Here is a 13,309-nt window from a genome sequence, read left to right as displayed (position 1 = left end):
TTAATGAAAATTAGGAGCTGACCTCGTTTAGCTTAACTACAATGCTGCTTGAGGAGCGCCACACTGCTGAAAATATTGCCTCTTGGGTTGAGATGGTGGCAGATAAATTTGATTTCTCCCTTCGAGATGATGTACTGGCGATTGTACATGATAACGCAGCAAATGTTGTTGCAGCTCTTCGCATCCTAGAGGAGAAACATGGGGTGGCATAACATTGTTGTGCCGGCCATACGCTTCAGTTGGTGGTAAATCATGCCTTGAAGAACAACCCCATGATCGACAGGACACTCGGGGCTGCATGGTCTCTTGTGAAGCATTTCAAGAAAAGTGAGCCGGCTAGCAGCAAGCTGAAACAGAAACAAAAACAGTGGGGTACAGCTGAGCATACCCTGCTCCAGGATGTGTCTGTAAGATGGAACAGCTCATGCTACATGGTAAGTCGCCTTTTGGAACAACGGTGGCCGGTGGTCGCAACACTTTCTGACCCAGACGTTACACAGCGTGGGAAGCAATACATGGATTTGAGGAATGATCAGTGGATCTTACTAGAGGAACTGGAGCAGGTCCTCAAGCCTTTCGAACAGACCACTGTTTTTCTCAGTGGAGAGTCCTATGTCACAATATCTGTTTTACCTCCACTGCTGAAGGGTCTCCATAAGTCTACAAAGAAAACCACATACGAGTCTGCGGCTGTGAACTCTTTTCAGATTGCTGCAGACCAAGAGATGAAGGCAAGGTGGGAGTCTGAGTCTGCTTTCAAAGAGAATGGACAAAATGTGGCCATCATTGCTGCTGCCCTTGACCCCCGCTTTCGTAGGATGAAGTTCCTGTCACCCGAGGATGCTTTGAAGGTACAAGTACATATTCAGGCTCTGATAATTTATATCAAAAGAGCCAAGCAACAACTGGAAACGATTGAGCAGGAGCACTCGGCCAGTCCCCAGCAAAAGAACACCTCTTTGCTGGACATTCTGCTTGGCTCTGCGTAGTGTGACAGGATGAGGTCAATCGCCGCGTGCAACTGCTTCAACTGTGCGAGAGCCTCACGAGCGGTGACCAGGATTTCAAACAAGTTTGATTTTCATCCGAATGATTGGGAGGTGGTCGGGAGGGCTTAATTGTTTGTTGTTACCCCATGTATACTACACGATGCGAGACGCACGATTGAGCCAAAACTTGGTCCGATCTCCAAAAGAGACAGCGAGGTATGAAGGACAAAAAAACCGACGTGGGGACAAAACTGTCGGCTCTGTGGCACTTGCAGAGCACAAGCAAAACAGCGAGATACTGAAAGAAAAAAAAAACGACTCCCAAATAGGATCCCAAAACGGCTCCCATTGTGGAGCCAGTTCCTGTCGTTCACTTCAAAGAGCCGGCTCTGAAAGCCGGATCGTTCGCGACCGACACATCAAAAGTCTGAGGCAGACACACTCACTGACCCTGTGGACTTCAGGGTCCCGGGCTGCTTGGCCGTGAGTCATGTACAGTCTGTGGGAGAGAAGTGTGATATGATCTGGACCGTGAACAAGGTTGTAAAGCCACGAAGAACCAAGTGACAATGTCAGTAGGGATTGCAATAAAGTAATTTACACTTAATTACATGTGCTGTCTCTTAATCAATAATTTGTATTGAACCAAAATGATAGAAAGCACCTCTCTGCCGCCTGCTGTCCAGGAGCAGAGCCACTCGGCTTCCTCGGTGCTCTCCACGGTCCTCCTGATGCCCGCGCTTTCTTCCTAGCCTTATAGGTGTAGCTAAATGGTGAAATGGCATGGACAAGAAGCCTTTTTAAAATGTAACCACATTTACTTCAGTTAAATATTATGTTTTAGAGTAAGGTGTTACAGAAAGTGTTATTGAGCTCTGTGACGAGGGGTCCGGGTTCAGCGTCACCCATCACAGCACAGAGGATCACCAGCCCCTATCGCTGCTGACTGGCCCACAATGTCAGGCGTGCTGCTTGTGTCATCTGGCTCCTCCTCCTCCTCCAGCACCTGCGAGGGGACTTCAGGGACCTGCGATGGAGCCAGGAGGTCACCTCTGTTGGTCTGGGCCAATAAATATTCCACTCCTATGCGCTCGCCTGTAACCAGTATAAACACAAAGATGAAGAAAGGACATGCATACACATCCATCTCCTCCATGAGTAGCACAATCATCCCACAACAGAAATGCATGTCCTCTGAGTAGGGGGCAGCCTAAGGAAGAGAGGAGGAGGGGACGTAATACTCTGGTCAATCAGTGTTGCTTAGTTTGTCGTGTCACCATGTCTCCTCTCCCTGCCTCTATGTCTCCTCTCCCTGTCTCTGTGTCTCCTCTCCCAGCCTCTATGTCTCCTCTCCCTGTCTCTGTGTCTCCTCTCCCTGTCTCTGTGTCTCTGTGTCTCCTCTCCCTGCCTCTGTGTCTCTGTGTCTCCTCTCCCTGTCTCTGTCTCCTCTCCCTGCCTCTGTGTCTCCTCTCCCTGTCTCTGTGTCTCCTCTCCCTGTCTCTGTGTCTCTGTGTCTCCTCTCCCTGTCTCTGTGTCTCCTCTCCCTGTCTCTGTGTCTCCTCTCCCTGCCTCTGTGTCCCCTCTCCCTGTCTCTGTGTCTCCTCTACCTGTCTCTGTGTCTCCTCTACCTGTCTCTGTGTCTCCTCTCCCAGCCTCTATGTCTCCTCTCCCTGTCTCTGTGTCTCCTCTCCCTGTCTCTGTGTCTCTGTGTCTCCTCTCCCTGTCTCTGTGTCTCCTCTCCCTGTCTCTGGGTCTCCTCTCCCTGTCTCTGTGTCTCTGTGTCTCCTCTCCCTGCCTCTGTGTCTCTGTGTCTCCTCTCCCTGTCTCTGTGTCTCCTCTCCCTGTCTCTGTGTCTCCTCTCCCTGTCTCTGTGTCTCTGTGTCTCCTCTCCCTGCCTCTGTGTCTCTGTGTCTCCTCTCCCTGTCTCTGTCTCCTCTCCCTGCCTCTGTGTCTCCTCTCCCTGTCTCTGTGTCTCCTCTCCCTGTCTCTGTGTCTCTGTGTCTCCTCTCCCTGTCTCTGTGTCTCCTCTCCCTGTCTCTGTGTCTCCTCTCCCTGCCTCTGTGTCTCCTCTCCCTGCCTCTGTGTCTCCTCTCCCTGTCTCTGTGTCTCCTCTCCCTGCCTCTGTGTCTCCTCTCCCTGCCTCTGTGTCTCCTCTCCCTGCCTCTGTGTCTCCTCTACCTGTCTCTGTGTCTCCTCTCCCTGCTCTGTGTCTCCTCTCCCTGCTCTGTGTCTCCTCTCCCTGTCTCTGTGTCTCTGTGTCTCCTCTCCCTGCCTCTGTGTCTCCTCTCCCTGTCTCTGTGTCTCCTCTCCCTTTCTCTGTGTCTCCTCTCCCTGTCTCTGTGTCTCCCTGCTCTGTCTCTTTTACAAAAAGAGGGCCATGCTACATGCAACTCAGAATCCTACACTCACAGTTTTCTCCAGAATAGTGCAGATATATATTGTTCAATAAATAAATCCACATGCTGCAGTGGCTTATCAGGATTTAGTAAATCATTTCACCTACCTTGTGGAACCCACAGGAGCACAGAAGGCATCCCCCGAACAGATCCTCTGTGTGGTTCTGCAGGGGACAAGCATCAATTTTCTCCAGGGCCCTTTTCCACTTCTTGGCCCCTGGACGTTTGCCAGTAGAGAAGTGGTATTGGCCCTGGGCATATTTTACACAGATGTCCCTCAAGTAAGCATCAGGTTTCTGTGTCTTACTCATCTGCAAACATTAATAAAACAGGTTAATGTAAAGCTAGGCTATGTGTACAGAGGGTATGAATTCATCCCCCTTTCACAAAAATAGAATCATTATTATCTAAATGTGGTTTCATGTAGGGATGTTTGAGGTTGTTTGATTTAAAATTGGGCGAAACAAAAGCAATTGCACTTAGGACAAGTCAAATTTAGGGTTGGGGTTATTACAATCTCTTCAGTATATACCCAAATGTGGAAGGCAAATTAGCTCAAATTATAAAGGGCTTGCTTTCCAGGTAAAATGTGGCGGGATTTATGTCTGGTTACTCCTCAGAAATCTTTTAGGTGCTCTTCTGGTGAGAGGCCTTAAACATATCACAGAAAATAATAATGGACTGAAGTGCTTTCTATGTTAAAATTCTCAGAATATTCCTTCCCTATTCTCACTTGTATTTTTCTTCCTTCTAAATTTTTTTTAATCCATTTAAACATACAACCATTTATACCCATTCTTCTAATTTGAACTAATAACCCTTCTCTCCACATCATATCATACGCTCCTTCAATATAAAAGAATACTGCTACATCACTCTCTTTATGTACTTGAGCCTTTCTTATTTCATTCTCTAGACATATTACTGGATCCATTGTACTCCTCCCTCTCCTAAATCCACTTTGATACTTTGATATAAGTCCTTTACTTTCTATATAATAGAACAATCTTTCATTTATCATTCTCTCCATTATTTTACATATATTGGATGTTAAAGCTCTTGGTCTATAATTTTTGATTTTTGGTTTTTATTTATCTTTTCCTGGCTTTCTAATTGGTATAACCACAGCTTCTTTCCAACTTGTTCGTAATTCTCCCTCCTCCCAAATTCAATTATACAATTCCAATCAAATATTTTTAGAAAATTCACTTAAATTACTTATCATTACATGAAAAATCTGATCTTTCCTGGAGCTGATAATTTATATTTTTAAACTGCCCTATTCAATTCCAATATTGTAAATGACATATTCAATAAATCATTCGATTCGACCATTTTCTCCAATAACTCCTTATTTTCCAGAATTGTCTTTTCTCGCCCTACTACACTGATATTTTCAGAACTATGAATTCTAACAAACACTTTTCTCAACATCTCTGCCTTATCTTTATTTTTCACTGCTGTTGTTTCTCCATTATTTAATATTGGATATCCATTCACTCTTTTAATTCCTTTCATTCTTTTAATCACTTTTAACAGTTCTTCTTACCTTTGCTTGCAATTTTTTGTATTCATTCAAATTCTTAGGGCTATGATTTCTTTTTAATACTTTAAAGGCTTTATTTTGTTTCTTCAATAGCTGCAGTACATTCTATTGTCCACCATGGTACCAACTTCCTTTCCTTTTTCCCACCTTTTATCCTTATAGTTTGACTAGCCACTTCTACAATAGCATTACATATATAAAGATTAAAATCCTCAATACTACTATTTAAATCCACTTTTAGTATTTTTAATTCACTATTATCTGAATGAGCCCTGAATCTTCTAAATCTAATTATACCTGATGAGCAACAGCTGTGTCACCTCCACGAGGAGCTGATTTAAACCTCACAGGTGGGTTGGGATGTTGTTTGCTGACTGGAACAATGGGAGCTGTTGGAGTGCTGCTGATTTCTGTGCTGACGGCTTGGCTGGCCAAAGGTTTTGCATTTTGTCTGCTATTTTTGGTGTTAAGTCCTAAAACTGGATTGTGTCTGTTGTTCTGTCTCACGATTAGCATTTGTGCAAAAATATGCTCTCTCCATAGGATCATGTTTGCCAATAGTTGGGATGAATCATGGAGCTACCAGTGAGGTTCAGAAAAAGCAAAGCGGTAAGGACAGCTGTAAGAAATGTTTTAAAGCTGTAGGTTTTCATAGTGACTCAATGCCTTTTGTGTCATAGACTTGTCTTCAAGGAAACCCCTTGAACTTGTCCAGCCAATGGATTCCATGTTGGGGAAGAACTCAAAAGAAGGTATGCATAATGATTTTGAGCCTTCCTTGGATGGTGAAACTTTATAAACTGCGTTTGAGCATCAACTGGAAAATGGTTTTCAGAAGACTTCTGTCTGAACAGTGACCTGTTTCAATCTGCTGCTGTCTACTTGACTTCTGCATAGTTGTATAGTATGTGTCAGGATATGGTAAAGCTTTGTCACACTGCAAGGAAAGTAACTAAACTGAGTTTAGGGCCATCTATTGGGGCAGGTCTGAAGTGTTTGCATTTTCTGTTTATGGCTAACTTGTCTATATTTCTTAATCGACTTTTGAACTTCTTTGCAGTCTTAATGGAAAGCAAAGAAGTTAAAGCTGCTGCATCCATTGGCGACATGAAATATAAGCAAGCTGAAATCTCACAAGTAAATCTGAAGGCTAAAAGAGAAGTAAATGTTTCTCTGGCTGCCGCCGCCAATCTGACGGAAGCCGCCGATCCGACGGAAGCTGCCGTGGCGGTCCCCGCCGCCAGTCCGACGGAAGCTGCCGTGGCGGTCCCCGCCGCCAGTCCGACGGAAGCTGCCGTGGCGGTCCCCGCCGGCAATCCGACGGAAGCTGCCGTGGCGGTCCCCGACGGCAATCCGACGGAAGCTGCCGTGGCGGTCCCCGACGGCAATCCGACGGAAGCTGCCGTGGCGGTCCCCGCCGGCAATCCGACGGAAGCTGCCGTGGCGGTCCCCGCCGGCAATCCGACGGAAGCTGCCGTGGCGGTCCCCGCCGGCAATCCGACGGAAGCTGCCGTGGCGGTCCCCGACGGCAATCCGACGGAAGCTGCCGTGGCGGTCCCCGACGGCAATCCGACGGAAGCTGCCGTGGCGGTCCCCGCCGCCAGTCCGACGGAAGCTGCCGTGGCGGTCCCCGCCGGCAATCCGACGGAAGCTGCCGTGGCGGTCCCCGACGGCAATCCGACGGAAGCTGCCGTGGCGGTCCCCGACGGCAATCCGACGGAAGCTGCCGTGGCGGTCCCCGCCGGCAATCCGACGGAAGCTGCCGTGGCGGTCCCCGCCGGCAATCCGACGGAAGCTGCCGTGGCGGTCCCCGCCGGCAATCCGACGGAAGCTGCCGTGGCGGTCCCCCCCGCCGGCAATCCGACGGAAGCTGCCGTGGCGGTCCCCGCCGGCAATCCGACGGAAGCTGCCGTGGCGGTCCCCGCCGGCAATCCGACGGAAGCTGCCGTGGCGGTCCCCGCCGGCAATCCGACGGAAGCTGCCGTGGCGGTCCCCGCCGGCAATCCGACGGAAGCTGCCGTGGCGGTCCCCGCCGGCAATCCGACGGAAGCTGCCGTGGCGGTCCCCGCCGGCAATCCGACGGAAGCTGCCGTGGCGGTCCCCGCCGGCAATCCGACGGAAGCTGCCGTGGCGGTCCCCGCCGGCAATCCGACGGAAGCTGCCGTGGCGGTCCCCGCCGGCAATCCGACGGAAGCTGCCGTGGCGGTCCCCGCCGGCAATCCGACGGAAGCTGCCGTGGCGGTCCCCGCCGGCAATCCGACGGAAGCTGCCGTGGCGGTCCCCGCCGGCAATCCGACGGAAGCTGCCGTGGCGGTCCCCGACGGCAATCCGACGGAAGCTGCCGTGGCGGTCCCCGACGGCAATCCGACGGAAGCTGCCGTGGCGGTCCCCGACGGCAATCCGACGGAAGCTGCCGTGGCGGTCCCCGACGGCAATCCGACGGAAGCTGCCGTGGCGGTCCCCGACGGCAATCCGACGGAAGCTGCCGCCGTCTGAGGTGGCTGTCATGAAGCTGTCTTACTTGCTAGCCTGAACCTCTTTTTAAATAAAACAGTGGTATTGTACAATGTGTGCTGCTGAAACCAATTCCTTGGCTCTGAATAATTTATTTCTCGCTGGAAGGGTGGCTGTCCAAGGCCTTCCTAAGGAAGGGAACCAGGGAGTAACATCCTGTGATGTTTGGAAATGGATTTAAGTTGGAGCTGCTTATTCTTATAGATGCAGCTACTCAGAATGATGGCTCTGTACAGCCAGTTGCCAGCAGGGTCCTATCCAGTTTTCAGCCAAGTAACACCACCCCAGCCATAACCACAAAGTAGTAATGTCCTTAATCAAGGAAGTGAGCTGCAATGCCTTTTCTCCACATGGGGAGGAGCAGTGACTGACGCTAAAACTGTGTACAGCTGTCTCTGAATTTTTAGTTGGTCTCGGAGTCATCTGAAAGTAAAATATTATGCCAGAACTCCTTTTAAAATGGTGATGAAGATGTAGGCGCCTGCAATGGTTTTTACTTCCTGCTTCTGAAGAGTGCAGACGTCTCTGCTTCCTCCTGCTGCTTTTACAGCTTTATTCACTTTTAAATCATTCTACTTTCCACAAGTCTTGGATATCCTTTTATTCCTTTAATTGTATATTTGTAAACGGTATTGGCCCTCCTGTTTACAAAAATAATCGACTAGAACAATGTCTCCTCACCCTGCAGTATCAGTGAGCTGCACAGTGTGAGCTCCTCTGTTAGGATAACACAGCTCGAGGATTAAAACACTGCAAGACATATGTAAGAACGAGGAATTTATTGATTTTAATAAAGCTCCTGTGCAGGCTGTGGTGCCTTCATGTGCCAAAGGACTAACTCAGATCTTTCTACATGGGATCACAGCTGATGTGGAATCTCACACTGCAGAGGCAACATGTACAGATTAAAAAGCAATGGGCCTAAAATTGATCCCCACACTTAATTTGAATTCTCGAGGAGCATGTATCCATACTTATGAAAAACTGTCAATCTGTGAGAGGTGTAAAGCCATTTATGAACAGTGCCAGAGCACCAGACTTCTAACTCTGTTTAATAAAATCTGGTGATCTACTGTGTCAAAAACTGCACTAAGATCCAGCAACACCAGGGGCCCGTTGCACAAAAGTAGGATTCAGACATCCAGGATGAGTTACTTAGCCCGGTTCAAGGAATCCAAAACATGGGCGCCCAGGCTTAGTGTGTTGCACAAAGGCCAAGCCAGGATGAGCAGACACGGATTCATTAAGCCAGGTGAAACCGATCCCGGATAAGTGCTGCACACGGCTTGCTTAAATAGACCCCACGATCGATCATAGATTCACTGATTCACCATGGCAACAAGGGTGGCGTATTTCTCCCCAGCGGAGCAAGAACTATTAATGGAAGCATATGAAGAGGTGAAGGAGAAAATAAAACAAAAAGGAAGTACTGCCACAGTTAAAAAACAAAGGGAGCAAGCGTGGCAAACCATTGCTGACCGCCTGAATGCGTAAGTAGTGCACAAATACACACTCAACACTCCACTGAAACTATCACAATTAGGTTACAAGCCAAATAAAATGTTAATTAACATATTTGAAAACATATTTGTAACCTACTTTGATTATGAATAAGTTGAAATTGACTGCATGTGAGTGAAACTATCTAAATGTAATTCCATGCTCCTCCACTGTTTCATCGTGTGTGTGTGTGTGTGTGTGTGTGTGTGTGTGTGTTTTTGTGTGTGTAGATTTAACATGACTGGGCCAAAACGGACATGGCAGCAAGTCAAAGTAAAATATAAGAACATCCTGCAGAATGGTAAGTCCCCTGACAAATACTTAACAAGTGTACTTTTTATTAAGAATGTGCCTGCCGTCACATTGCCTGTACTGTGCATTAATTGGTTTAACATCTTATCATTTCAGATGGTCTGCAATGCTGACTATTTGATCAGTAATGTTGTGGCAAAGTGGCCCGGCTCGGTCCACGACTCCCCAGTGGTTCGGAACTCTATTGGCGCCTATCACAAGGTGAGCCACAGAACCTCTATTGACAACCACTTTTAACATCATGGCTGTGTTAAGAATGTCACTACTTATGAGGTTGTGATGGTAACATTTTGTATTCACAGGTGAACTCCTGGGTGTATTGCTGGGTGACAGAGGGTATGCCTGCCAGCCTTTTCTGCTCACTCCATTTGCAGACCCTCTGGAGGCACAACTGGCACACAACCATGCCCATGCCAGAACAAGGGCCCGGATAGAAATGACATTTGGCCTACTGAAGGCACACTGTCAGTGTCTGAACCACCTGAGAGTCAGCCCAGACAGGGCATGTGATATCATTGTGGCCTGTGCTGTCCTCCACAATGTGGCCTGCCTGAGAAAGGAGAGGGCCCCCAGAGTGCCAGCTCTCATAGACTGGGACAATCCTGCCATCTTCCCGGATGACGACTGTGGTCAGAGACCAATATGTGTTAAATTATTTTAATTAATATTGCATGTTTATTTAAGTTGGGCCTGCAATGGCAGAGGAATTTTTGTTAGGTTTTTGCGCAGTAAGGCAATTTTATTTGTATAGCCCATTTTTACAAACAGTTTGTCTCAAACTGCATGCTTTGATTCTGTGCTTAGAGCACTGTGTGACTTCAGTTTTGAAAGGAGCTGATGGTTTACTTGCTTTGATTCATCCTTGTTCAATAAAGGAACATCATGGTACACTCTAATGTGTATTTATATTTATATGGTGATGTACTTTATGTGTAGTCTGTGGGAAACTAAATTGTCTAATGATTGCAAGTTAATCTAAAATCATCAGTTATCTAAAAAGATTGCAATTAATGATCACAAATGTTTCAATAATGATAGTGGGTATAGTTAAATGTTTTAACAATATGTTCTAGGCAGTGGAATAAATATTGGTTTCCATTTCTGGCGACCGCTGACTGAGATAAGGAATGAGATTAAATAGATCCTGGAACTTAGCCTGGTCTGGAGCAGGCTAGCTTCACAGAATAAATCTCCTTGGTAACTTAGGTCTGAACATATCCCACTTCCCTCTATCCCACTTTTGTGCAACTGGATTACGGATAAGTTGAGCCAGGATAGCCAACATATCCCGGCTTAATCCCTTATCTTAGTTTTGTGCAACGGGCCCCTGGGGGTGTTCCTAGAAAGTAGCTAAAGAAAGCCAGGCTATAGCCGGAAAGCGTCGCTTGAACTAGCGCCATCTCCCAATTAAGCCTCAAGTCGTTCCTCGAAGATATTTCAGCTGCATCTCAGTGAGGCTAATCCAAGCGAGGCTTACATAGCCTAGCTTAGTGCGAGTGCACGAGGAACGTAAGAAGCCCTGACGAGTGGATGGTGGAAAAATGGAGATCTGTGTGAAAAGGAAAGCAAGACAAGCGCTGTTGTTTTTTCGGCAGCTGAATAAATAATGCTGATGGAGCTGTATGAGGATTTTAAAAGTGTCATAACCAGAAATGGTAATACAGCTGCGATCAAAAAAGCGAAGAAACGGCATGGCCAGGCTAACTGCTGACAGACTAAATGCCTAAGTTCTGAAAGTTTCAATTGTTAGACATTTATTTTACTGTCCTCATGTATTTATGCTCTCTTCTTTGTGTTATAATGTGTTTACATAAAGCATGCTGAATTGTCTCTGTATGAGATGTACAGCACACATATACTGGCCCTGCTTACTTCATTAATAACACAATGATCGACACGCATCATCATACTTTGTGACTATATTATCCTGTGTGTGTGACCCACATATTATTTTTTCACGGTTACATCTCAACAGGAGCAATCTTAACAGCCAAAAGCGTACCTGGCAGCAGGTAAAGGTAAAGTACAGGAAAATATTTCAGAGTGGTAAGTACCCTTTGAAGAAATGTGTTTGTCCAATAAAGAGAGCACCAAACTAGATATGGAAGAAACTGAAAATAAAAAAGATCAAGCTAGAGATTATGAAACTGGAGAGGGATGTTACTATAAATTCAGATAAAGGAGAATTTCGTGTTGTGAACTGTATTTAATTCTGTTTTCTCTCCACAGCTTGAGAAACATGTAATAATAATTAAACAATTCAACACAACTTGAACTCAAACTTGTCATTTTTGTACGGTTCATGCAAAGTGTTAGAAATTTGTTTTTTATATTTATATTCACAGTGGGGTGCAATGAGCTAAACGTGTGGAAAGTTATAAATCATCTCTGTCCATTTGGTCTTCTTAGACTTTTAGTCTTCTCTGTTAAAAATAAGATGATCTTGAGCAGAAAGCGAACACCATGGAGAAACACTATGATGGTAAAGGCCTTGAAAACAGAATGCAGGAAAGCAGAGCGTAAATGGAGAAAAACTAAACTTCAAATTCACCATGACCTCTACAAACAAAGTCTTTGTAATTTTAACCACGGGTTACTCCGCGCTAGACAGTAACACTTATCTAAAATGATTAATGAGAACATCAACAACACTCGTGCTCTGTTTGCTATAAGCTGACAACCCCCCCAAAACAGATAGTTTCAGAACTCTGTTCCACAGAAAAATGCAATGAATTTGCTTGTTTTTTCAATGAAAAATCAAATCTATAAGGCTAAATATCAACATAAATCAGCAAAGTAATAAAATGACGCAAACCTTAAAACCACCTAGGAATCAATCAACTATGATGTCAGAATTCAATTCAGTTGACCAAAAAACCATAGAAGAAACAGTCCAGCATCTTAAATCATCGAAATCCTGTCTTGACACAATGCCATCTGACTTCTTTAAAACTATTGTAAGCTCTGTCCAAACAGATTTGCAGCAAATAATAAACTACTCACTTCAATCAGGCACGTTTCCTAAACCCTTAAAATTAGCTGCCATCAAGCCACTCCTAAAAAAGAGAACATTGGATGCTTCCATTTTAACCAACTACAGACCCATCTCAAATCTTCCTTTTATAGCCAAGATTGTTGAGAAAGTGGTTTTTAATTAACTCAGTAACTTCATGAACTCCAGTGGACTCCTTGACAAATTTCAGTCAGGCTTCCGACCTCACCACAGTACAGAAACGGCTCTTATTGAAGTGTTAAATGACATGAGGTTGAACACTGACTCAGGCAAGGTGTCAGTTCTGGTATTGTTGGGTCTCAGTGCTGCATTTGACACTGTGGATCACAGTATACTGCTGAACAGGTTGGAAACCTGGGCAGGACTCAGTGGGACAGTCCTAGAATGGTTCAAGTCCTACTTGGAGGAGCGGAGTTATTTTGTGACTATTGGAAGTAATCAATCTGATCGAGTGGCTATGACATGTGGAGTTCCTCAGGGGTCAGTTCTTGGACCCCTTCTGTTCACTCTATACATGCTGCCTCTGGGTCAAATTCTGAAGAACTCTAAAGTCAACTACCACAGCTGTGCAGATGACACACAGATATATCTCGCACTATCTCCAGATGACTGCAGTCCTATAGAGTCATTGTGCGACTGCTTAGGGCAAGTCAAAAAGTGGATGAACCAAAATTTCCTTCAGTTAAATCAAGAAAAACTGAGGTCATTGTGTTTGGCAACAAAGAGAAGAGGTTTGCTGTCAGTAAACATCTTGAGTCACTGTCTCTAGAAACTAAAGACCAAGTCCGGAACCTCGGTGCTGATAGACTCAGACCTGACCTTCAACAATCATATCAAATCAGTCACCAAATCAGCCTTTTATCAACTTAAGAACATATCCAGAATTAAGGGTTTCATGTCCCAAACAGATCAGGAGAAGCTGATTCATGCTTTCATCTCCAGCAGACTTGACTACTGTAACGGTCTTCTGACTGGACTCCCCCAAAAGAGTCTCAAAAAGCTGCAGCTCATTCAGAACGCTGCAGCCCGAGTTTTAACC

The 13,309-nt window shown here is 45.9% G+C and overlaps 1 long non-coding RNA gene across 1 annotated transcript; it reads left to right on the top strand.

Moving 5' to 3' along the window:
* Positions 1-8,875: 8,875 nt before the first annotated feature.
* Positions 8,876-9,419, top strand: LOC142385843 (uncharacterized). Its single transcript, XR_012770239.1, has 3 exons — positions 8,876-8,935; positions 9,176-9,246; positions 9,354-9,419. It is a non-coding gene; the product is annotated as an uncharacterized LOC142385843 (long non-coding RNA).
* Positions 9,420-13,309: the final 3,890 nt, after the last annotated feature.

This window comes from Odontesthes bonariensis, chromosome 8, assembly GCF_027942865.1.
Source record: "Odontesthes bonariensis isolate fOdoBon6 chromosome 8, fOdoBon6.hap1, whole genome shotgun sequence".
Classification (NCBI taxonomy): Eukaryota; Metazoa; Chordata; class Actinopteri; order Atheriniformes; family Atherinopsidae; genus Odontesthes; species Odontesthes bonariensis.
This window is presented reverse-complemented; position numbering and strand designations above follow the sequence as displayed.